We start from the raw sequence: 24,549 nt of genomic DNA, 5'->3' as shown, positions 1-24,549 counted from the left end.
GTTCCGGTGGTGGTAGAAGAGGACGGAGGACTGATAACGGGTCGGTGTTTGATTACTTGCATAATCCAAATGGTTGACAAATTATGAATGGTAAATATTTGTTCATTCTATTTTTTGTTTTATTGTATTGTGTTTTTTGCATTTCGTGTGTTTTTTGCATTCGTGCGTTTTTGCAATCTAACAATTCATCTTCTCGTAGGCATGGCTTCATCCAGTTCCACGACAAGGCCGCGGTGCGCTGACCAAGAGGACATGCCGAACAAGTGGCAAGAGGCAAGGTTGGACAAGACGAAGGAGAAGGAAGTGAAAACCCCATCATGTTGGTGTGGAGATGAGTGCAAGGTGAAGGTCTCCACTGACCGGAAGAAGTCATGGACGGAAGGAAGAAGATATTTTGTGTGTCCCAACTATGCACATGATCGCGCGCGTCCCACTAACGCCTATGACAACTCACCGGTATGTTAGAAAAGTAGGCTATTCTCCATTATGATTCAATTTATATTACAAACAAAAACTTGTTTTGTGTGTAGTCACCTCCTCCTCTTTGCAAGTACTTCACATGGATAGATCATGAAGTGCCAAAAGATGTCCAAAAAGACCAACTTCAAGATTGTCTTAGGAGACAGCGACTGTTTGAAGAATCCTTACAAAGAGCCGAGGATGAAGAACGTCGTGAGAGGGAGAGGAAGGAGCGGAAGAAGTGTGAGGAGGAGAGGGCGCGCAAAGAGAAGGCAACTCATGAAGAGGAGAGGGCAAGAAAGCTTGCGAGGGCTTGCGATGCACAAGAGGAGGATGAGGCACGCGATAAGAAGGGGAAATGGCCGCGTGTCACCCAATAGAGATTTGAATGTGCTACTATTTGAGGATTGTATCAAGAATTTGTGATGAACTATGTCATGGACCTATTGTGCTATTTGATGGGAACTATGTAATGAACCTAAGTTATGCTATTTGATGGGAACTATGTAATGAACCTAAGTTATGCTATTTGATGGGAAGTATGTAATGAACCTAACTTTCTCATTAGTTGTCCATTGTGGTGAATTGTGCTACAAAATTGTCATATCCAAAGAGGTAAACTTCCCGCCGATGAAACCAAGACGCCAGGAACCGCGGTGTCTAGCCCTATGCTCTTCATCCCAGGCATCAGGGACTGAGGCGTCTAGGTCTCTGCTCCAGAGACCAGGAATGAGGTAAAGCTTCTGTAAACCCGAGACGCCGGGAGTCACGGCGTCTGCTCCTCTGCACACCTAGACGCCAAGGTTGCTGGCGTTTTGGCCCTATGCAGATTATAAGTTGTTGTGGGCCTAGTCCATAACTCATTCTTCAACCTCACACCCCCGAGCTTCTGCACCCCCCCCCCACTCTCTCTCCCCCAACCAAACTCCCCTCAAATCTCTTACAAATCGGTCCCATTTGACCGTTGGATCAGAGTCATTTACAACCACTGAGGTAAATCTAGTACACCCCCATGATTTGTTTGGTTGAATCCATCACAGTTAGTGGATTATTTGAAACCCTTGCTTTTCCTTTTTTTCAAATCCTTTGCAAACAAAGGGAAGAATATAGTGTGTTATATGGTGTTGTTACCTTTAGCCTAATGAATTTAGTTGGTGTAGTATGCATGCTCCTAGTGTTATGCTTATGATTAGGGTTAGGATTAGGATTAGGATTACCCTAGTTGTTATGCTTATGATTAGCGATAGAGTTACATACTTCTTTATAATGTTGCATTTAATAATGGTAGGTCACTCTTGTAGGAATGGCACTTAATAATGACGCAAAGATGGTTTTCATTGAGAAATATATGGATGCGGCGGATGAAAAGAACCTCGAACTCATTAAAGAAAAGATGACTCTATGGGTGAACAGTTGCGATGCAAGGAATGAAGCTGCGAGGAACTCTGCACGGTTATATTTTTCTGATTACTCAGATAATGTCATCGCTGAAATGGAAAAGAATATTACCGAGATGAAAAGGGCTGAACTTGATTGTAGAAGTGATCTAGGTAGGCAAATCGCATTTTATGCAACTATGCGAGAATATCGTCAGATGGACTTAAATAGGCCTTAACAGATCATTAACTGGGCAATCAATGAAGGTACGTCCCCAATACCGACCCAGACTGCTCATTGGGATTGGGTTCTCAAAGTACTGGGTGTCATCTATTGCAACCCTGGACCAAACAAAGACATTTGATTGAAACCTATCCCGCTAGATTACGAGCCAGACTTGCCGCTGCTATATACTGACCCAAGCTCCTCGGTGCTAGATACCGACCCAAGCTCCTCGGTGCTAGATCGGGACAATAGAAGCAAGAAAAAAATGATTCACGCAAGAAACAAAAGAAAGAGAATTCACGCAAGAAAAATTCGAGGGGTTGAACTATGTGATGTTGTATGTCATTTGGACTATGTCGGTTGAAGTTTGTACTGCGTATGTCAGTTGAGCTCATTTGAACTATGTGATGTTGTATGTCATTTGAACTATGTAATGATATGTTTATGAACTTGAGACCATCTATTTGAACTATGTGATGGGGACAATGCAAGCAAGATTCTACTAATTTGTCATTTGTTTGTTGATGTCCCTGCTATGTAGAAACCTTGGCGTATAGGCCTCTCTCCAGGCCAAAATGCCAGGGATCGTGGCGTCTGCACCTTTTAAAGAACACCCAAAATCAGTCTCGAGGCCAAAACGCCAGGGATCATGGTGTCTACCACTTTTACAGAACACCTAAAATCAGTGTCTCGGGCCAAAACGCCAGGGACTGTGGCGTCTACCCCTTTTATAGAAGACCTAAAATCAGTGTCTCAGGCCAAAACGTCAGGGACCGTGCCGTCTACCCCTTTTACAGAACACCCAAAATCATCAGTTACATGCAACATCAAGGGGTTCCAGGTCTCAAGTAGCAAATTTAACACAAGTCTCATTTAGCAAATTTAACATAGAGTTCACGCCACTTCTAAAGTTCGCGAGAATCTAATATAAACTAATTCACTTCTTCCTCCTTCCTATTTTGCTGCGCGGCGTGCATTGTGTGGGCTGCGATGGCTGCGGCGCATCATCCATTTCAGACATCCCAAGCACCTCCTCCTCTTCATATTGATTGTACTCCTCTTCCTCTTCCTCTTGCTCATCTTGCACTTCCTCTTGCTCCTCTTACACTTCCTCTTGCTCTTCCTGATGCAACACAAGACGACGACGCCGTCTATTGTCTCGGCTACTAGAAGCTCCGTCCGTGAGGACGGCTTTACCTCCGTGGCAAGAGAGCATAGCTGCCATCTTGTGGAACCGACTCACGAAACTCTACAACATAACGAAGATGCAATACTAGACTAAGTAAATAGTGTGCAAAGATGGAGGTTTTTGAATAGAGATAACATATACCTTCATTGTTTTCCTAAGAGATTTCTTCGTTAATTCACTTCCATCATCTTCACCAAGTGCTACACCAGCCTCGTTAACACAATGCAATAACTCCATGCCCTGCAAAATGAAGAACACGAAAATTATCTTTGAAGTACATGTAAATGCACTCGAAATAGGTTCTAATTGTGTGGAGCATACCACTCGGTCGTGTAATTGTGCGTAGTCAAGTTGTGTCCCTTCGTTGTATCTCGTTTGTACATTGAAGTCTATGTACCCGCCCTCACGATTCAACTCTTCCAATTACGAACGCTTCCAACCGGGCTTTAGCTTCAACCGGTAACGTCCCACAAGCCACTTCAGATGTTCTTCATATAATGAATCAGTATGGAGTCTTCTTTCCTTCTTCACTAGGTCCGCTCTTTGATTCCACAAAGCTATCCACTCGGAGTGCTTGATGGCCCAAGTCGAAGTTTCCGGGTTATTCTTTCAACTAATGCTGCAAATTATGTACAAGATGAAAGCATTAGCAAGATATGTCTTTGATAATGCTCTACTATATATCCAAAGCTACAACTATCTCACCGATGCAGATATTGGTTTGTCTCGTAACTCTCATCCCTTGGTGTCCCTTGCCTTCTCCCAAATTGTCTTGCGACACGGTCTGGGTAGTGCCACTCGACAACATAGAAGCATATCAGTGGGCATCTCGCCCGCCAAATATTCCTGTCACGCGTGCACATCTTGTTCATCCTGAAATCACACTCGCCATCATATGGCATCCAATCGACCTACAACACAAGATGATACTAGTTAAGTACACGGTTCCATCACAATTGATGTGCTCTTACGTAAGTTATCATTACCTGCTTATGAGTCAACATATCCATATCGTTCATGTAGCATTTGTATCGCGCAACCGAGCTGCCTGTGTACACATTCGTGAACTCCCAACAGTAGGCGATGGTCGGAAACCGCCAAGGATCAACTCCATGCCTCCCGTCATGTGGGAGCCATCCTTCAGGTGGTATCTTGTTTCTGTCGGGACGTCCAACGGGCATCCGCTCCCACATCCAAAGCTGAAGGCACCAAACAAAGCCACCCATACCAGATGTCGCCTTCTTCCTACGACATGCCTCGTCGAGCTGCAAATTCAGAAATTATTGATAAGGTCGGTGAAATTACAAATGCAAACAAATTGACAATTTGGTTACTAATTACCTAACGATATAAGTATGCTAGTGCTCCTGAACCCCAACTGTACTTACGGTCCCAGTCACTTAGTAGGTCCAAGAATATCCACTGGGCTTTATTACCTGTAGAATATGGGAACACTACCCTCGTTAACAGATACCATAGATAAGCTCGGGTGTGCTGCTGCACAACAACCTCATTGGCATCCGAAGGGCATACTACTCCTCTCTCCTCTCGGAGCCAATGATGCAACACTTTCTCACTGTCACGCTCGCCTTCTTCAGGAGGCACGGGGAAAACACCTGTCAATTGGCCAACACGATCTCGCCAATCCGCAATTATGGTGGTGCCGGTCAAAGCTTCTCCATTGATTGGAAGGCCACTAATCATCACCATGTCCTCCAAAGTCACGGTCATCTCTCCACATGACAAGTGGAACGTGTGTGTCTCTGGCCTCCAACGGTCAATAAGTGCGGTCATCGCCCCGTGGTTGATCGACGGAGCGTGTCGCTTGAACTGAAGCACAAACGGGAGAAGGCCCAATCTCTCAAAGTATGGCTCATACCGCTCGTCGCACGGCCAGTCGTGGGCACTATGACCCCTCATGCGCATAGGTTTTAGTTCCTGCAAAATAGCATTGCATTATGGTTAGTGACTAGCAAAAATGAGAAGTAATAACCAAGTATTCAAATAGATTGAGTCTTACCCGGCGATTCTCAATGTCCCGCACACGATGCTCTTTGTCATACCCTTTATGAAGACCGCCGTACCAACGTTCATCCACCATCCTACAAATCAAGCATGAACAAATGAAACATACATAACACTATATAACATCCTACATATCATATATTTGGCCTAACAACATCAACATTAATGCATATCTCAATGGCAACATAACAAAACATGCTTATCTATATATGACAAAATGTCAATGCACGGGGCAACATATCTCAATGTCAAGATAACAAGACCAATTATCTATATATGACAAAATATCAATGGCAACATATTTCAATGGCAACATATTTCAATGGCAACACAACATAACAAAATCTCAATATAACATCCTAATTATATGACCATATCTCAATGAGAATGAAGCATACAAAATACACAAAAATGTTACAATTCTATTTCAAGCAATCATCTATCTAAATCCATATACATAGCAACTAAAATTAAAATGGCCAACCCTACCACAAATGCCTTCTCTTCCCAATCCTACCATATGAACACATGCCTTCTCTTCTAAAGTATACAACATACCTACATGACCAAGCCATGGGCTCCCCTTTCTCAAAAAAGTGCAAAGAAAACGAATCCTAGGGTTCCAACAAGTATGAATTAATGCTGCCAAAATACAAGTTTTGAACCCAAAATAATCAGAGGATCCGGTGGAGAATACCTCAAGAAAGATGTGGGGGCTCAGATCCACACTTTTGATGAAGAGAATAAGCGATTTGGGGTTGATTTGGGTGAGGGGAGGAGAGAAGCGGAGCTTCTGTAGCGCGCCACACCTCCTGCGTCTTGGGTGGGTTGGTCTGCACCCGAGCCGGCTCTGGCCGGTTTTCTACTCTCCGGGGGTAAACGCCAAGGGTCATGGCGTTTACCCCTTTGCCACGTCGGACGGTCAAACTGGCTGACCAGGGAGGTGGGCCAGGCCTAAACGACATGGTTCGTGGCATCTTCAGTGCAAGCGGAACACCGCGGATGTTGGCGTCTCGGTTTGGGTCAGATCTGGAAAATGTTTCAAACATGGGTCAAATCGTGTTAAACTTAGAGAGATGGGTCAGAACAGTGAAGAAAACCCTGCACGACACCTCATCTAACGGCTCTTGAGGCGGTTTAAAATGAACTTGCGTCTGCCGGATGATTTGTAGCAAGTGCCTTAAAACTAGGTACCAAAAGAGCACCGGCTCATCGTGAGTGAATTTTTCTCGTGAGGTAATCAGGCTCCGCGCTTGATTGAAACTTGGTTGAAACTTTTGAAGCGACTAGCTTCTGGGCTGAGACCACGCGCGGTGCCGGAGGCTCCCGTCGATGCTCTTCTCGCCGTCACGCACGGTCTCAAACCGAGGCCACGGTTCCCTCCTCCTCCTTTGCCAGCTAAGGCTCCCGCTTCCCCTTCCGCCGCACATCGCCGCGGCTCTCACGCAGACGCCTCGCCCGTTTCACACGCGTCGCTACTCCTCCGGCTATGGTCAGGCCCCGCCCTCGCTGAGGCCCGGCGGCTGCACGCCGTTGTGCTCGTCGGCGACCACCGCCACGGCGCGGTCCTCTCCGCTCAGCTGGTGCACGTGTATGCTAGGCTCGGTGTCACGCCCCCACCTTGACTGCGTGTGTGGTGGTGACGGACAGCGTGGAGCTAAGGGTGGGGTCCTTGGTCAGTCAGTTGTTGGCTGGCTATGGGCGGTGTAGTGTGCGCGTGTGCTGAGCTGTATGGGGACGATATAACCCCAGCGTGTGAGTCATGTACAGGTATCGGAAATGAAAGGAAACGTCTGAATCTCTCTCTCCGTTCTCTGAACTCTCTTGTTCTCTCTTCCTCAGCCCCTCTTCTCCTACCAATCCACCATGAATCCTGTGAGATCCATCTCAGGGGCCTCACAAATGGTATTCAGAGCCTAGATCGCGACCGTCTGCGCTCATAATCTCTCGATCGGGCTGTAAAATTCCACCGCGAAGGGTGTGGAAATTTGTTTCACAAATTTTCGCCCAAAATCCAAGCGGGGTTAGCCTGATTTGGAGCGAGCCGCAACGGCGCCGTCGAAGCCACCGCTGCCGTCGGCGCAGACCAAGCGGAATTGGTGATGTGTTGTCCCAAAACAATCGTCCTATTGCGTTCTTGAGTAGAGCTCTGGGTATAGCTAATCAGAAGCTGTCGGTCTATGAAAAGGAGTTCTTGGCAATCATCATGGCAATTGATAAGTGGCGAACCTATCTACAGCGTGGTCCCTTCACCATTGTTACAGATCATCGCAGCTTGTGCCATTTACAAGAACAACAACTGATTACAGATTTGCAACGCAAAGCTATGGCTAAAATGGTGGGACTTCAGTTTCAGTTCAAATATCGCAAGGGCAGTGAAAAGAGACATGCTTTTTAGGTCCCGGGGGTAGGGACTCCCGGTTATCCTGTACGTCCAGGCAGAACACATTACCTAGAGATTTGTGCCATTTCCTGTGATGGTGTTTTGTTTAGCAGGCCTACTGGACAGTAATACGGTGGGGCACGTGGAGTACTGCGGCTGATTCATTCTCTCTTTCCGGTCCCCACAAAGAAGAGGTAGATGGCAGAACTTGATACTGGTCAATTTCTCTGACACATCCACTTCGTCCACACACAAAACGATTACCCATGACCCATATTCCTTGAACCATTTTAAATTTCTCTGACTCATCCACTTCTTGAACAATTTTAAATTGAAGAGATAGACTCTCTTTTCCAGAGAAGTGAGAGAGAGAAAGCTTTTTCAAATGAAGTGAGAGAGAACCGTGTGCTAGTGTGCATGCAGGTGAGACGAAAGTGTGTGAGAGAGACAGCTAAGAGAAAGTAGAGAGACAGCTAGAAGAGAGAGATTGTGCATGCATGTCAAACAGAGAGAAAGCTACAGTTTTTAAACAGTGACATGATCACATGAGTGTCGGCCTCTGCTGCCTACAACCAGGTCCTACGGCCTACATCTGTGAACCACTGCATGCCTCGTGTGACAGGCCAATGGGCTGGATAAGTATGATGCTGCTACTGCAAATGGTCTGTGACCGGACAGGCTAAAGTGCGAATCTTAGCGGGGGCTCAACGGTGCGATAAGCGGGGGTCGGGACTCCCGGGTGCTATTGCACCTTTCCGCGGTGAAAATCATGCCGCAGATGCTCTTTCACGAGTGGGCCGGTTATACACCATCACTGCTATGTCTGTCTGTCAACCAGCTTGGGTCCAGGAGGTTGTGAATTCTTACCAGACTGATACTCAAGCCCTGGAACTGATGGCTCAGTTGGCCGTGCATAGTCCTGATGAAAAAGGCTATTCACTTGACAACGGCCTGATTCGTCACAATGGAAGGCTTTGGATTGGAAAAAATTCGGCAATTCAAACTAAGCTCATTCATGCTTTGCACTCTAGTTCTGTAGGAGGGCATTCTGGTGTTCGAGCCACCTATCATCGACTCTCCAAGTTGTTTTACTGGCAGGGTATGAAACACCACATTGATGAATTTATCAAGCAATGTCAGGTGTGCCAACAAGCTAAACACGAACGCACCTTGCCCACGGGTGCTACAGCCACTGCATGTACCTTCTCGTCCGTGGAAAGATATCACTATGGATTTTATTGATGGGCTTCCTAAGTCAGATGGATTTGAGGTAATTCTGGTAGTGGTTGATCGCCTGACGAAATATGCTCATTTCTTCCCTCTGAAACATCCATACACAGCACACTCTGTTGCTACTGTTTTCGTTGACAACATCGTCAGATTACATGGAGTGCCAGCGTCCATTGTTTTGGACAGAGATCGAGTGTTCACCAGCCACTTCTGACGCAGGCTCTTCAAGGAAATTGGTACCAAACTGTGTTATTCAACGGCGTATCATCCGCAAACGGACGGCCAATCCGAGAGGGTCAATCAGTGTTTGGAACAGTATCTTCGTTGTGCTGTTCATGACAGTCCCACCAAATGGAAGCGTTGGTTGTCTATGGCAGAATTTTGGTACAACTCATCATATCATACCTCACTTGGTTGCACACCCTTTAAAGCCTTGTATGGAATCGAGCCAAATTTCGGCACAATGCCTATGGATACAGGCGAACTTCCCACTTCCCTGGCAGATTTGGCGGTGGACCGGGAGGATTTCTTCACCATGCTCAGAGAACACTTAAGGCGAGCTCAAGAGCGGATCAAGGCTCAAGCAGACAAGCGCCGACAGGATCGACATTTTGTTGTGGGTGAAGCAGTGTTGTTGAAGTTGCAACCCTATGCACAGACTTCTCTGGTCAACCATCCTTGTGCCAAATTGGCCCTGAAATTCTATGGACCCTTCAAGGTGACAGAGAAGATTGGCGCAGCAGCTTATCGCCTAGATCTTCCTCTAGACTGCTTAATTCATCCGGTGTTCCACGTTTCACAGTTGAAGCCCTGCACTGCTGACTATTCCCCAGTATTTGCTGAACTACCAGCACCACCTAACCTATCTACAATTTCTCTTCATCCTGAGGCGATCCTGGAGCGTCGTTTGGTTAAGAAAGGAAATGAAGCGACTCCACAGATCAGGGTCAAGTGGCAAGGACTGGCAGAGGATCACGCTACCTGGGAAGATTACAACGTTCTTCGAGCACGTTTTCCACTTAGTTCTCTTTGGGATGGGGCTTCGTCTTCAGGTGGGGATAGTGTCACGCCCCCACCTTGACTGCGTCTGTGGTGGTGACGGACAGCGTGGAGCTAAGGGTGGGGTCCTTGGTCAGTTAGTTGTTGGCTGGCTATGGGCGGTGTAGTGTGTGCGTGTGCTGAGCTGTATGGGGACGATATAACCCCAGCGTGTGAGTCATGTACAGGTATCGGAAATGAAAGGAAACGTCTGAATCTCTCTCTCCGTTCTCTGAACTCTCTCTTGTTCTCTGAACTCTCTTGTTCTCTCTTCCTCAGCCCCTCTTATCCTACCAATCCACCATGAATCCTGTGAGATCCATCTCAGGGGCCTCACACTCGGGCAGATCGAGCACACGCAGGCGTGCTTGATGGAATGCCCAGGAGGAACTCCTTCGCGTGGAACGCCGTGATCAAGGGCCTCGTCTACCCAGGCCGGTTCTCCGAGGCGCTGGAGACGTGCCGGGCGATGGTCGAAGATGATTCGGCTGCGGCGGATGGTTTCACGTACCCACCCGGCAGGCATCAAGGCGCTCAGAGCGGTTGAGCAGGGCCGGATGATAAGAGAGCATGTGGAGGCAGGCCGGCGTTGCCCGTGGCTATGCGACGCCCAATGTGTTTGTGCAGTGCACGCTCGTGGACATGTTTGCCAAGTGTGGGTGCTTGGGCGAGGCGAGGAGTGTGTTCGAGAGCATGCAGGAAAGGGATGTGGCAGTGTGGACCGCCATGATCGGAGGAACCGTGCATGCAGGAGATTGGCTCGATGCGATGAGTTTGTTCGACAGGATGTGATCGGTAGGATTCTTGGCTGATTCCGTGATCATTGCCACTATCGCATTTGGCAGGGTGAAAGAGTTACGAGCTGGAACGGTGTTGCATGGATGCGCAGTAAGATGTGGAGTTGCTGATGATAAATGTGTTTCCAATGCTCTCGTTGATATGTACTACAAGTGTGGCTGTCTGGAGATGACTAATTATCTGTTCCATTCCGTCGATTTCAAGGATGTTGTCTCTTGGAGTACACTAATGGTTAGGGCGCCACAAGGTGGCGCCGCTTAAGAGAAAGCTGTGCGCACGTTTTTATTAGAAAAACATAGAGTCCTCGTCTCCGTCTAAAAAAACATCTCAGAAAAAAATCTTCATCTTCATTTAAAAAAAGAAAAAAATTATCACCGCATCCTACCAGCGAGTGCCACTTTGCATAACCCTCCATTTAAAAAACCTTTAAAAATACCAGAGGTCCTCACCTCCATCTAAAAAGAAATACATATAAAAAATAATCCACACTTCATCTAGAAAGAACTCAAAAAGAGTTCTCACCGCGGCCAACTAGCTTGCGTCATGTGGCATAGCTGATTGGCCGCCCTTCCTGCATAGCTTAACTTCATCTAAAAAGAACTCAAAAAGAGTTCTCACCGCAGCCAACTAGCTTGCGCCATGTGGCATAGCTGATTGGCTGCCCTTCCCGCGTAGCTTAATGGGTTTAATTGATTGCTTCAAGGTTACTGAAATGTATCATGTGAGTGTCAGTTTGTTTACTGAAATGGTTGCTTCAAGGTTAAAACCAAATTCTAATACCATGACAAGTATACTTTCGAGTCTTTCTGGCCTGAAATTATCCAGGCATGCAAAAGAGGTCCATGGCTTCTCCTAAGACATGGACTTGACAAGAGCAAGTTTCTGGGGAGCGCATTTATTGACTTCTACAGTAGACACGGATTCATAAGAGAGGCATGAACTGTATTTGATGAGCAGATAATGTTGAGCTTGGGGGAGAGTATGTCAGATAAACATCTACTATCTTCAGCAAGCTCTTAGAAGATTTTCTTCATAGGAAACAATTCCATGTCTGTGCATACAGGCGAGTAAAAGGTGAACTGGATAATAGTTTTTTTTTGAGTTAAAACGAAACTTTATTCATTAGAAATAAATAGTACATCGTTTGTCAGGATCATTACAATTTCATTTGGAGGCTCCTCAAACCAATCCGAAGTTGAAGAAAATCTAGCTAATCTAGCAAGTTGATGTGCTACTTTATTTGGTTCTCTATTACAGTGTTCGAATCTAGTCATGATAAAATCACATCCATAGTGAAAGCAGTCATCAAAAATTGCCGCCGCCACACCCGTTGATTGTCATCCGTCCTGCATGGTCTCAATCACATCCAGATTATCTGAGTTGATGATTAATCGGTTGCACCCCGCCCTTTGCGCTAATGTTAGTCCAAATTTGAGAGCTAATGCTTCTGCAATCAGAACATCCGCGCAATGGTCGATCTTTCCATTTCCTCCTACAATAAACCTACCTTTGTCGTCTCGCGGGACTGCCCCCGTCGTACCCTTCAGCATGTCATGGTCAAAAGAGGCGTCAACATTGAGTTTCACGAAACCCCTAGGAGGACAAAGTCAACCCCCCTTTTTATGGACGCCTTTAAAGATGATGCATTTACAAAATTGTATGTAAGGGCTATGATCCCCATTGATATCTGAGTTGCATTCTGAGTTACTTCCGTGTGCACTAATTTCCGTCTCTCCCACCATAGATACCAAGCTGAAATAGCCATCATTTCTCGTACATTTTGGTACCCCATAATATGCAAATCTTGCTCTGGAAGAAGTAAAAGGTATTCAATATCGCCTCTCTAGCACGATCAACCTCACAAGCTCTATCAGTAATGTCATCCATCCCTAGTCTCTTCCAGACCTCCTTTGCTTTAGTACATAGAAAAAGCATGTGTTTCGTGTCTTCTACACCCTGAGAGCAAGTAGGGCACAAGGGCCAAACCTTCATGTGTCTGTTAGCTAGTGTTGCCCGACATGGGAGAGTGCCATGTAACGTACGCCATATAAAAATTTTGACTTTTCCCGGACATGAAAACTTCCATATTTGACACCATATAGGGTTAGGTGTGGTTCGCCCCATCCCATTAGAGTGTTTTAGTTGACTCCCATACTGATAGTTCCACTCCACAGAGTAAGCAGACCGTACCGAGAACGTACCATTTTTTGTATAACTCCGGGCAATGAAATCTGTCATATTATGTTGCGAAATTGGGATTGAAAGAATTCGTTGTGCGTCAATGGGCCACATAGCTTGTCTATTCAGGTCCTCATTCCAATTATTGGAGATGGGGTCAATCAAATCCACCACTTTTGATAACAATTGTCCCCCCTTAGGAGTCACAATCTTCCTAGTGGCACAATTTGGGATCCAGGCATCTTCCCAGATATTGATATTATGTTCATTCCCCACTCGCCAAATATAGCCACGTTTCAGAGTAGTTATGCCTGCCATGATGCTTTGCCAGGTGAAGGAAGCACCATGCTTTGGCTTGGAATTCAGCAAGTCGCCATCAGGATAGTACTTGGCCCTTAGAATGGTGGCACAGAAGGATTCAGGATTATCAAGGAGACGCCATGCCTGTTTGGCAAGCAGAGCCAGGTTGAAACAAATTATCACGGAAACCCATTCGTCCTTGGACTTTTGGTACACACATTTTTCACCAGGCCATCCAGTGCATCCTCCTCTGGTTCTCCTCGTCTCCCCACCAAAAAAGCGCAATCGCGTCGATGATTCCTTTACAAATTTTTTTAAGAATTTTAAAGACTGACATTGCATAGGTAGGTATGGCTTGGATCACAGCCTTGAGCAGGATCTCCTTCCCTCCGACAGATAGTAATTTTTCCTTCCAACCACTAATTTTCTTAACAATACGTTCAATCAAAAATTTAAAGCAATATGTTTTATCAACACCCACGTTTGCTGGCAAGCCCAAGTATTTGTCATTCAGGGCCTCGGTCATTATATTTAGCATTGTACACATTTGTTCTCTGATCTCAACCTTTGTATTAGGGCTAAAGAAAATACTGGACTTTTCCACGCTTACCAGTTGTCCCGACGCCGCACAATATAAATCTAGTACTGATTTCAGGGCCGACGCATTATGTTGGTTGGCTTTCATCAAAATCAATGAATCATCCGCAAAGAGAAGATTTGTAACTGGCGGGGCGTCTCTACAAACTTTAACTCCTGATATTTTCCCGTTCTCCTCAGCATGCAAGAGCAAAGCATTCAACCCTTCCGTGCATAGCAGAAAGAGGTATGGTGATAGCGGGTCCCCCTGCCTCAGCCCTCTAGTAAGCTGAAAACTCTCACTTTCCTCAGCGTTAATCCTTACTTTGGATTCTACAGTTGTGAGGCATTGCATAACCAAATTAACCCACTCTCGACGAAAACCCAACTTCAACATAATCTCCTTTGAAAAAACCCACTCGACTCTATCGTAAGCTTTGTGCATGTCAAGTTTTATAGCACACAAACCCTCTCTACCCTCTCTTTTATTCTTGATTGTGTGAAAATATTCGTAGGCCACTAAAATATTGTCCGTTATCAATCTACCCGGTACGAATGCACTTTGTGTTGGGCTAATGATTTCTGGTAGAAAAGTCTTCAGTCGAGAAGCCACCAATTTTGCAACTATTTTGTACACCACATTACATAAGCTGATCGGCCTAAATTGAGTTACCTTTTCTGGTGTATTAATCTTAGGAATCATCACAATTTCCGTATCATTCCATCCATTCGGGATAGTACATGTATTGATTGCTTTCAAAACCTCCTCAATTAGGTCTTCCCCCATCATGGGCCAGAACCTTTTGTAGAAAATGGCATGGAGTCCATCTGGCCCTGGAGCTTTCAGGTCCCCAATATCAAATAAAGCCTTGCGAACATCTTCCGTGGAATAAGGAGCAAGTAGAGCATTATTCATTTCGTTTGACACTCTCCTACGGACTAGTGATAAGACTTCTTGATTCGGATGGTGAACTTCCAATGTAAAGAGCTTTGTGCAATATTCAGTGATGTGATTCGTCAACTCCTTTCATGTTATCCAATTTCCAAACTCGTTTAATAGTTTCTTTATATTATTTCTTTTTTTCCTGGCCGTGGCTGCGTTATGAAAGAAAGAGGTATTACGATGCCCGTGCATCAACCAGTTTGCCCGTCCTCTCTGTAACCAAAAAATTTCCTCTTGATCCAAGATATTTTCAATTAGCACAATAATTTTCTTCTGAAGACATCGAGACTCCGTATTCAATGGGCCACGCCTTATTCTCTCCAATTCTTTTTTTTATTTCCTAATTCTGACCTTTGGTCCCTTCAGAGTTTCCCGGTCCCAGTTATGCAGATCGGCATGCACTGCTCTTGTACGATCAACAAGTGAGGGTCCAATACCTGCAAGTTTTGCTTTCTCCCACGGTGCCTTAACAATTTCAGTGACCGTTTCTTCCTTCAACCACCTCGCCTCAAACTGTTTAACACGCCCCTCTGGTTGTTTAAAGATTTTTCATCTAAGTAATCTGTATCCAGTACAATTGGGCGATGATCAGAATGAACATGTTCTTCATTGATCACTGCCGCTCATGGGAATTTTTTTGCCCACGCTATATTACAGACCGCTCGATCAAGACATTCACGCGTTCACGTATTTCGCCTCTCTTCCAAGTGAACAGGTCGCCCTTATAGCCTAGGTCCTCTAGCCCACAATCCATTAGACATTCACCGAATTCTCTCATCATACCAAGTGGTCTAGCCATACCACCCTCTTTTTCCGATGGGTATAAAATTTCATTAAAACCCCCCAAAACCACCAAGGGGTGGTTACCCTTACTATATAGACCAGGGGTTGGGGCGCCACGAGGTGGCGCCTCTTGAGAGGAAGTTTGTGCGGTGCCAAATTGATAAGCGACCCGTTCACCCCTTTTTTCTCTAATTGCTGATGAACATGTGAACTTGCAATAGAATTTCTAACTGATAACAGAACAAACAACCTTTGAACAAACAATAATATTTCGGAGATCTTGATCCCCTTAGGTAGTGGATTATTCCCAACCAGATTAAACACATTCAACAATTAAATATGATTGCCCAATAAGTTTTATAGTAACACTAAGAGGAAGTCGCCCGCACTTGCTGCATTTTTTTCTCCACGGTAAAAATCTGACTCGCCCGCACAGTGCAGGCTACCGACATGGACACGGAGGCACACCCCTGATGCGTCGCCTGAGCGGAAGCTTTGCGGTGCCAGGTAGGTGGCGTCCCTTCCACTGTCCTTTTTATGCTAATGACCGTGATTAGTGAAGAAAGTGACATTTGTAATAGAACAAAACAGGAGAGATGGAGCACATGTAGCTAGATAATCATGTTATAGACATGAAAGCTGATCAGTGGCAATCTTTGAGGCGAAAGTAGTAATTACAGGACCAACAGAAATGCATTGGTGGAAATGTACATTATTAAAATAAATCAGAGATATTATCACTAGACTTATATGAACAGCTCATGGACGGTACGTCGACGATGGACAGTGAGACAAAAATTTCTAAACTCAAGCATACACAAAATGAAATCATCTGTTGATGATGAATGAGATTTTACTACAGAGACCCCACAAGAAGCCAAGATTCTTGCACTAAAATTTTGAATCGCAAAAGAGAGTCATAGCAAGCCTATGATCTGAACTACAACCGAGTGCCTTGCTCCTTATTCTAAATTAGAAACTTTAGCAGTCAGAAGCGCTTGCATCTGCAAATTACCAAACAAAGACAATGTTCTAATTTATAATGTCAACAGCTGCAACAATACCAGTACCACCTTTTGGCAACCTGGCATATAATTTTGCTGCATAGGACTTGAGTATTCTATGAAATACCTAAAATGTATTTGATCAGTAATTAATCTATTTAAATTTATCTTATGGGATAACTTATCGAATCGGAAAACATAACTTAGTTACTGAATTAATAAACATGTGTTCAGTTGAACCATATGGTTGATTATTCAAGATTATTTCATGGTACATTCAGTTCTGTAGGTATGATACCTGTCCTATACTCTTTTGAACTGAACGATGCATAGAATCAATAGTAGACACTGCAAGCACACTTATATGGCTCTCCATTGCATGCAACATTTTCAGCAATTGAATTGCCAAATCACCTAATCTTCTTCAGCTATCTGTTGAAAAATAACCAAATTCATCAAGTAATTATACTGACAAACTCCACACAATAAAGAATTGCTTACAGCAGGACAAAAAAACAAAGCCATTATACTCAGGATCAATGAACATAAAGTTATCTAGCTGAAACTAAGACCAGCTAGATAGACACATTTCACAATATATGCATCGCTTTGATACCTTCTACTATGCAAATTCTACATCTGATTACGGAAAACAAAACCAATTGCTTTCACAAATTAGTTGAAAACCACTCAATAATACCAAAGGTTACCTCTATAAAAAGTCCCACCCAAATTATGAGAAGCACAGTATATAAGAACTATCATGAACATGAAAAAACATGACTCAAACAAAAATGCAGTACAGTTTGAATACAAGCGAATAAGTCAAACTGATAATTATTTAATAAATATGATTCCACATCAACAGTTAGTTCTTGGCACCAGCTCTCCGCAGCGCTGAACGACCTCTCCCCATCGCCAAGTCCTGCACCAATCCAGCAGAAATGAAACACATAATTCAGTGCAATGAAAAGTAACCGGCACTGTAAAAATTCTGAGAGATTGGTTTCGAAACGACAGCAATGTTACAAGCATCTAAGCTCTCGAAGTGCCACATGTACATTGAAATTACAGAGACTATAATTCTGTTCTACTCGGCGTTGAACCACCTCTCCCCAACGGAAACTAAACAAGCCTATGGATGCTCAAAGTGCCACACATACATTGAAATAAAAAGGCCACCTTTCATGCATTTTAATTTTTTATTGATGTGAGATGGAACCAGTGGCATGAGAGAGAGAGAGAGAGAGAGAGAGAGAGAGAGCAGAGCAGAGGAGAGGAATACCTATGCCGGAGTCACTAGTGAGGAGGATCGATCCAGTCGTCGACAGCATGGTGTGCCACTCATGATCACCACCAGAGGCGGCGTGCCAGCCCTGTCGGGCGCAATCAAGGAGATCCCCCGGGAGTAACAAATGGTGTCTGTTAGGATGAACTTGGACAACCAGCCGTCAAGGGCTTCGATGCATGCCTTCTGAGCGCTGACGTAGCTCACGAAGGAGAACCTCTGGTGAAGGAATTCATCTCAGACTTGAGAGTGGTGTGCCGCTGGGCATCATTGCAGAATTTCCCATAAGCAGGGCAGGTGAAGGAATTCACCTCAAACATTATCTGTCTCTCTTCTTCATGAGATTCCACCAATACTTTCCTAGCTCTCGCAAAGCTGTCAAGGAGAAGGGAAAAGGCATCAGTATTTTGATTCAGTGAAACTACATCAATCATCAATTCTACACACGAAAAAGGAGAAGGGAAGGTTGTGCCGTTTATAAGTAAAATTAAATTAACAGATTGGAAGCATAGAAGATGCTGAAATATCATAGATGAAAATCTGTATGTAGGTTCCCAGGTCGAATACAATGGTGACCTTTAACAAGCGAGAAAAAATTGGACAAAGATCAGGTGACTGAAAAACTGTTGTGCTGCTGTTTGTTAACTGATTGAAAAACTGTTGCTTATCTCTGTAGCTTATCTAAAAAAGCTTCTGAAGTGTTGCTATTTGTTAACTAACTGAAAAACTGTTTGTTAACCGACTGAAAAAATGCCAATGACTCGCATTCAGTAAGTAATAGGCTGAAAAATGCTACCATATTTGTATTGTTAGCTGACTGTTCATACTGTTAACTGATTAAAAAAATGCTATTTGTATTTTCTGATGACAGAAAACGGGCTGAAAAACAAGTTTTAAGTATTAGGAATTTCCGAAATGTACATTAGAGAAAAACTTTGGTCAGCAATTCCACTATGTAAACTTGCAGCTACATATTTTACTAACCAATCGTTTCTCTCTCTCTTCTCTTAATTTCTAATCTGGAACACGACATATGTATATTGACTTATCCCCTGCTTCAGTTTACACAGAAAACTGAAACCAACCTGTGCATGTATGTTCAACGCCCAACCCTAAATTCTGAGAAGAATAAGAATGAGAGGAACAAGGCAACCCATATCAAATTCTATGAGGTAGAGAGGCCTAGCAGGATCCTCTAATCGAGTGTTCGTACTGCCTTTTCAACACGAAGATCACAACAACAAGGGAGCCGACAAAACAATATTAAATATTACAATATTAATCAATATAGCATGAAGAAACCAACAAATTTAGAAAGAGCAAGCAAATTACCTCCTTCCATTCAGCAACACTGCCATGTTACACATCATATAACTCAGCAGATTTAGACACAAAATATGTCCTCATAAAGTTATCACATTGCCTTGATCTTTCTGCTAATGGTGGAATCCCCACAGAACCCACACACGACATGCATCAGTTAAAAGGACACAAAATCACCCCAGATCAAGAAAATGCGATAAGAATCCCATAGAGCGACCAATTCTAATAGGGAACAAAATAGCAACATCAACCCTCTCTCTTTGTATATGCATTAGCAGCAAAATTTTCTCTTCTACCCTCTGACTTTTCAGTCGCATACACATTAGCAGCAGGAACATCACCTAAATCTTTGCTGACTTATCTCCTCTAATCTTTTGAATTAATCCCCATCGCAACAGCTAGTCCAGCACTTCCTTTCTCACCTCTCTTTTCACAAACAGTGTTAAAAAAAACCGGAATCTCGGAGGAATGGTCAGAGAAAAACCTCAACCGGTTGCAAGAAAATTTTCAGGAACTGCCGGCTCGTAGCACTCGTCCACCTGTAGAGGAAAAGAGGAGCAATCAATCAGTATAGGCATACCGTCGAACAGATGGTATGCACCTCCCTCGTGCTCCTGCCAGATCTCGCCACTGCCGAAGAGGACATAACACCACTGACCTGCGGAGGAGGTGGTTGCAGCATAGTGAGGAAGCCAACATCCAGAAGGTCGACTGGATCGCTACCCCGGCCATCACCAGGTGCATCAGGAGTCGCCGGCTCCGCCTCCGGGAAGATGCTCCCGGATCTGGAGCTGTTGGCCCTTGATGGCGCAGACGAAGAGGCCGTGTCGATGGCGACTTGCCTCCGCGTGACGGTGGTTCTTGTCGAGCTGCTTCTGGCGCCATCGGCAGCGCCCTCCTCCACATCCTCGTCCTCCCTGCCGGCCACCTCCATGGAGCCGGATTGAGAAGAGAAAGGGTTAGGAGTGGCATAGAGGCGGCAGGGGTGAGGGAAGGATGCGATGTGCCTGGGTCGAGAGGAGGCGTGGGCGATTGGATGTGGAGTCTGCTTGGCCGGTGCCGGAGGACGAAGCAAATATTTTCATAATGCCTCCATATGGACAGCCTCTGCTAATTCTCCTAAGTCGGCCTTTTGGCTTCTATTCTTAAAATTCTACCGAAACTCAAAGCCCATTCTTTTTATCAATTATCTTAAGGCAATATCTCAATTTAAAGCACTCCTTGGTGCTCTCTTTGGAGATCAGTTCATGATTGTCTTATTCATCAACGACATGGTTTTTAATATTCATTTTTAGTTAAAGATCTTTGGTTTCCGGACCAAAAAACTTGGAACCGGGACTTGGTTTGCTCTCTTTTTCAAGAACCTTTGGCCTCTCTTATTGCGCAAACAGATATTATTGATGATGATAGTCCGGATACGCTTTGTTGGGATCTCACTCATAATGATATTTGTTCTTCAAAATCTGCCTATAAACTTTGTTTGCAGGAAATTCAGGCAATTCCCCGAAATGCGCCTTCTGTTGTTCCTTTGGATCTCTCAAATCTTCTTAAACTCATTTGGAAACAAAAAGATATGCTCCCAAAAGTTAAAACTTTCGCGTGGAGACTGCTTAGGAGGGCTCTTCCTACGGGGTTGAGGGCTGGTAGATTTTCCATTCATATTTCAAAAAATTGTTGCCGATGTGGTCAACAAGAGGATGAGGTCCATCTGTTTTTCATGTGCTCTTTTTCTCGTGCAGCTTGGTTTTCCTCTCCTTGGTTTGTTCGTTCCGATGCTTTAGTCCAGGGGCATTCCACCTTGCATTATGTTATTGATGTTCTTCGCATGAGGCATCCATATGGTTCTTTTTCTAACATTTTTACGCTTCTTTGGTGTATCTGGAAAGCAAGGAATGATTTTCTATTTGATAGGGCGAAATCTCTTCCTCATCAAGTTCACATTGTTGCTCTTGCGTTAACCTCTAATGTGTATGACAATGCCCTTCTCTTGAATCAGGCTCCAACTCCAACTCAGTTGTCTTCTAATCAAATTCCTTTGCCTGGCAGAACCCTTAGGTCTGATTTGTTGGCTGATGGGGCTAAAATCTATTCGGATGCAGCTTTTAGGACCAAGAAAATTCCAGGTTTGTTGCAAGGACAGGTTGGCACAGGTGTGGGAATCTTTATTTCCTTACCCTCTAACCGAGGAGAGATCAATGTGCAAGTGCAAGCTTCAGCTCCTCCAACTTCTACTCCTCTGCAAGCGGAGGCTCTTGCACTAAATTTTGCTGCTTATCTTGCATCTCAACTCAACATTGCTCAGCCTACTTTTCTGACGGACTGCTTGGTTTTAGCGGGGGCTGCTGCTCTAGGTAATGTCTCCACTTCTGAAACTCCATGGAGTATCAAGAAATCTTTGGCTAGTTTTTTTAAGACTACTTATCAGCTTCAGCCAAAGGTGTTTCACATTTCTAGGGAGATCAATGGTATTGCTCATAATCTTGCTCAACAAGTTTTCCATGCTATTGGCAACGCTCGGTTTTCTGGTTTTGCTGCAAGACACAATCATGGTCTTTGCCCAATACTGCCTCTTCTTGAAAGTTTTCAGATTCAGGGCTTTAGAATTCATACAGTTCACTGTTATTAATTTTCTCCCTGTAGGTTTTGGTGTGGCAAGTTTTTATCTCAGTTATAGATGGTAGTCTGGGCTTGTTCTTTGTTTCTTCTTGAGCTCTGCCTTCTCTCTGTACTTTGTGTTGTGCTTGGTTTTTATTCATTTGCAGATCTCTGGTGTTTGATGCTATATCGCGAAGCTGGAGTACATCAGTTTCTTATTTTGCAGGGTTTTCATCTTGGTTGCAGATGTATTTTGCTGTTTCTACAGGACCTTGACATGCTTGCTTCAAGAAAGATGGCAGTGAAGCAAAAGACAACAGCAATTCATAGTTTCATATTCAGAGTGTTCCTGTGCTAGTTCTGACCATGTTGATCATGGTGTAGTGGCATTCCCACTTTGCCTCATTTAGGGTCTTTCTTCAGCTCTCTTTTCTAAATACTGCTGCTACTCCTCTCTACATCTTCAGTAGATCTATATAATTCTCTTTGTACTTTCTCTATGAGCTGGATGAATTTGGCACTTCGGTGCCTTTGCTTGTTCAAAAAAAATGGGCCGATGGGGCGAGGCGGTGGCGGCGGCAACGAGACAGATATTTTGGGAGAGGCCGCGTGAGTCGAGGCAAAAGGGCTGGAGCGATTTCCTGTTTCTCTCCCTCTTTCTTTTCTTCTAGACGAAGCAAACGACGGCGTGGGGCAGCGAAGGACAAACTGCTACTCCATTTTGTCTTTACCTAATCCGACGTGGCATGTGCGAGCGACCGCCCTTGATGCGCAACTGAATGTTTTGGATTGCGAATATCGTTCCAAGAGAGATAGTGTTCATTCCATTTCGGGTGACCATAAAAACCCGTGAACCGCCACTGAACCACATCCTCGTACATAAAAACAATATCAATAAAATGGGATGAGACATAGTTCAACTCGGCTTTATTCGACTTATGATAAAACAAAGCGAGGCCACGGGCCTTACCATCACTTTCCACTACAAACATAGAATCAAAACCTAAAGTACGACGAAGCTCATCGGCTTTACAATTATTCAAATGGGATTCAGAAAGGAAAATTAAGTCTGCCCTTGTACGCTCCTGTAGGTCCAGAAGCTCACGAACTGTCGTGTTGGAGAGCATACCACGGCAGTTCCATCCTAGGATTTTCATTTTGCCCGGCGGTCCTCCTCCTCGGAGGCCGCCGATGTGCCAATCTCGTCTTTCTCTTCACCAACCGATTCCACACCTTGCAGAACATACTCTTCCTCCTTCTCGTCTATCTCCTTTGCAATGTGAGTAGCCCAGCCCTCTCGTCCTAGACAACTACAACTCTACCCGTGTGTTGAGGATATAACCATTAGAGTCACCCGCCCAGGAGGGGCCGGGTTACGTCATAATGATCATCACGTGAAGCCCAGTACCAAGCTTGAGGATGGCGCGTCAGTAATGGGCTTAAGACCCGGAGGCGGCTTAAGGCCCGTAGTGATAAACCGCCGTTATGGCAAGACTTGTAGTGTAAGGCAAGAATAGTTAAGAGTCCGAGCCAGACACTGTTATAAGCCGGCCGGGACTCTGAGAGCCGCTGGGCGTCAACCTCTCTATATAAAGGGACGACCCAGCGGCGGTTCAGGACAAGTAAGATCAGATCGATAGCCAAGCAGAGCGGTTTAGCTCCTGGTCATCGAAACCCTAAGTAATACCACCTCGACTGGACGTAGGCTTTTACCTTCACCGTAAGGGGCCGAACCAGTATAATCCTCGTGTCCCTTGTCCTGATTAACCCCTTTAAGCTTCCTTGCTGCGATGGCTCCACGCTTAAGTCCTTGCACGAGGACATCTGCCGTGACAATTCCACGACAGTTGGCGCCCACCGTGGGGCCAGCGCACTATGGATTTGAGTTCTTGAAGGGCAGCTTCGAAGGGCTCAAGGGATACGCTGTGGGCCGGATGACCAAGAGTCGTCGCGACAAGCTCTACATCGACGATGCAAGCTGGGGCCCCGACGCCGGCTCAATCGAGTACGGGTACCGGGTCCCCTTCGGCGGAATCCACGTTTTCATTGGCAAGATTGGCAAGCCGGGCCCTGAGCCGGACCTCTGCGCCGACCTCATCGAGACGGCTCAGCGCGCGAGACCCACCCGGACTCTGCCTGCCTTGAGGCGTGCTTTCGTGGGATGCGTCCATGGAGGACTCTCTGAAGGATCTGGATCTGGCAATGAGGCGGCCGCTCGCTCTGACGGCGAGTCGTCCACGATGAGACCGACTCGTTATACCAGCTTCAAGATGGCAGGCTCAGGGGTTGTTCCGATGGTGACAGTATTCCGGACCCCTTTGAGCCGCCCAGCCGGGTTGGAATCTTCATGGCCGGCGCACAACCTGTTCAGAACTCCGCCACTGGGGCAGGAGGCCCTGTGCACTTGCCGGCTCAGGTGCTGATGGATCTCACAGACAAGATGACGGCCCTGTTAACTGCTACGGTCGCCCCAGCGGATCAGGCTCAACATGATGCGGAGATAACACAGTTAAAGCTGGATATAGCAAGAGCCAAGGAAGATCTGGCAGCGGAAGGGATCAGGATGGCTGCGGAACGGGCGGCTCTCGACGCCCAGACTCAGCTTATTCAGGCGCAATCTTTCCGGCTCACGATGGATCAGAACGCATCCAATGAGATCATGAGAAGGAGGCATCAGAAGGCTCAATCTCGACTCCCTCCAGTTTACGACCCTCGAAACCTCTTCAACACGCCTGGTGCAGGACCCAGTAACCCGCCGGAGATCATGGCGCCCGGGGCTGGAACGCCGATTCAGCCACAAGTGATGGGGCCTCCCCGTGTGTAACATCCCAAATT

At 45.4% G+C, this 24,549-nt stretch overlaps 3 long non-coding RNA genes across 6 annotated transcripts; all 3 read right to left on the bottom strand.

Annotated features, from left to right (window-relative positions):
• Positions 1–3,118: 3,118 nt before the first annotated feature.
• Positions 3,119–5,183, bottom strand: LOC123497338 (uncharacterized). The gene is made up of 6 exons (XR_006671028.2): positions 4,592–5,183; positions 4,237–4,515; positions 3,956–4,161; positions 3,572–3,869; positions 3,392–3,490; positions 3,119–3,310 (listed from the first exon to the last, which is right to left on the bottom strand). It is a non-coding gene; the product is annotated as an uncharacterized lncRNA (long non-coding RNA).
• A 10,637-nt stretch (positions 5,184–15,820) lies between these two features.
• On the bottom strand, positions 15,821–16,920 carry LOC141041559 (uncharacterized). The gene is made up of 2 exons (XR_012202006.1): positions 16,807–16,920; positions 15,821–16,044 (listed from the first exon to the last, which is right to left on the bottom strand). It is a non-coding gene; the product is annotated as an uncharacterized lncRNA (long non-coding RNA).
• A 263-nt stretch (positions 16,921–17,183) lies between these two features.
• Positions 17,184–20,236, bottom strand: LOC109764093 (uncharacterized). 4 transcript variants are annotated; one of them, XR_012202004.1, is made up of 5 exons: positions 19,778–20,222; positions 19,129–19,658; positions 18,108–18,171; positions 17,794–18,015; positions 17,184–17,433 (listed from the first exon to the last, which is right to left on the bottom strand). It is a non-coding gene; the product is annotated as an uncharacterized lncRNA (long non-coding RNA). The 4 variants fall into 4 exon arrangements; XR_012202005.1 differs by having other exon boundaries at positions 19,604–19,658; positions 19,778–20,199; XR_012202003.1 differs by having other exon boundaries at positions 17,794–18,171; positions 19,604–19,658; positions 19,778–20,236.
• Positions 20,237–24,549: the final 4,313 nt, after the last annotated feature.

This window comes from Aegilops tauschii, chromosome 2 (assembly GCF_002575655.3).
Source record: "Aegilops tauschii subsp. strangulata cultivar AL8/78 chromosome 2, Aet v6.0, whole genome shotgun sequence".
Taxonomy (NCBI): Eukaryota; Viridiplantae; Streptophyta; class Magnoliopsida; order Poales; family Poaceae; genus Aegilops; species Aegilops tauschii.
This window is presented reverse-complemented; position numbering and strand designations above follow the sequence as displayed.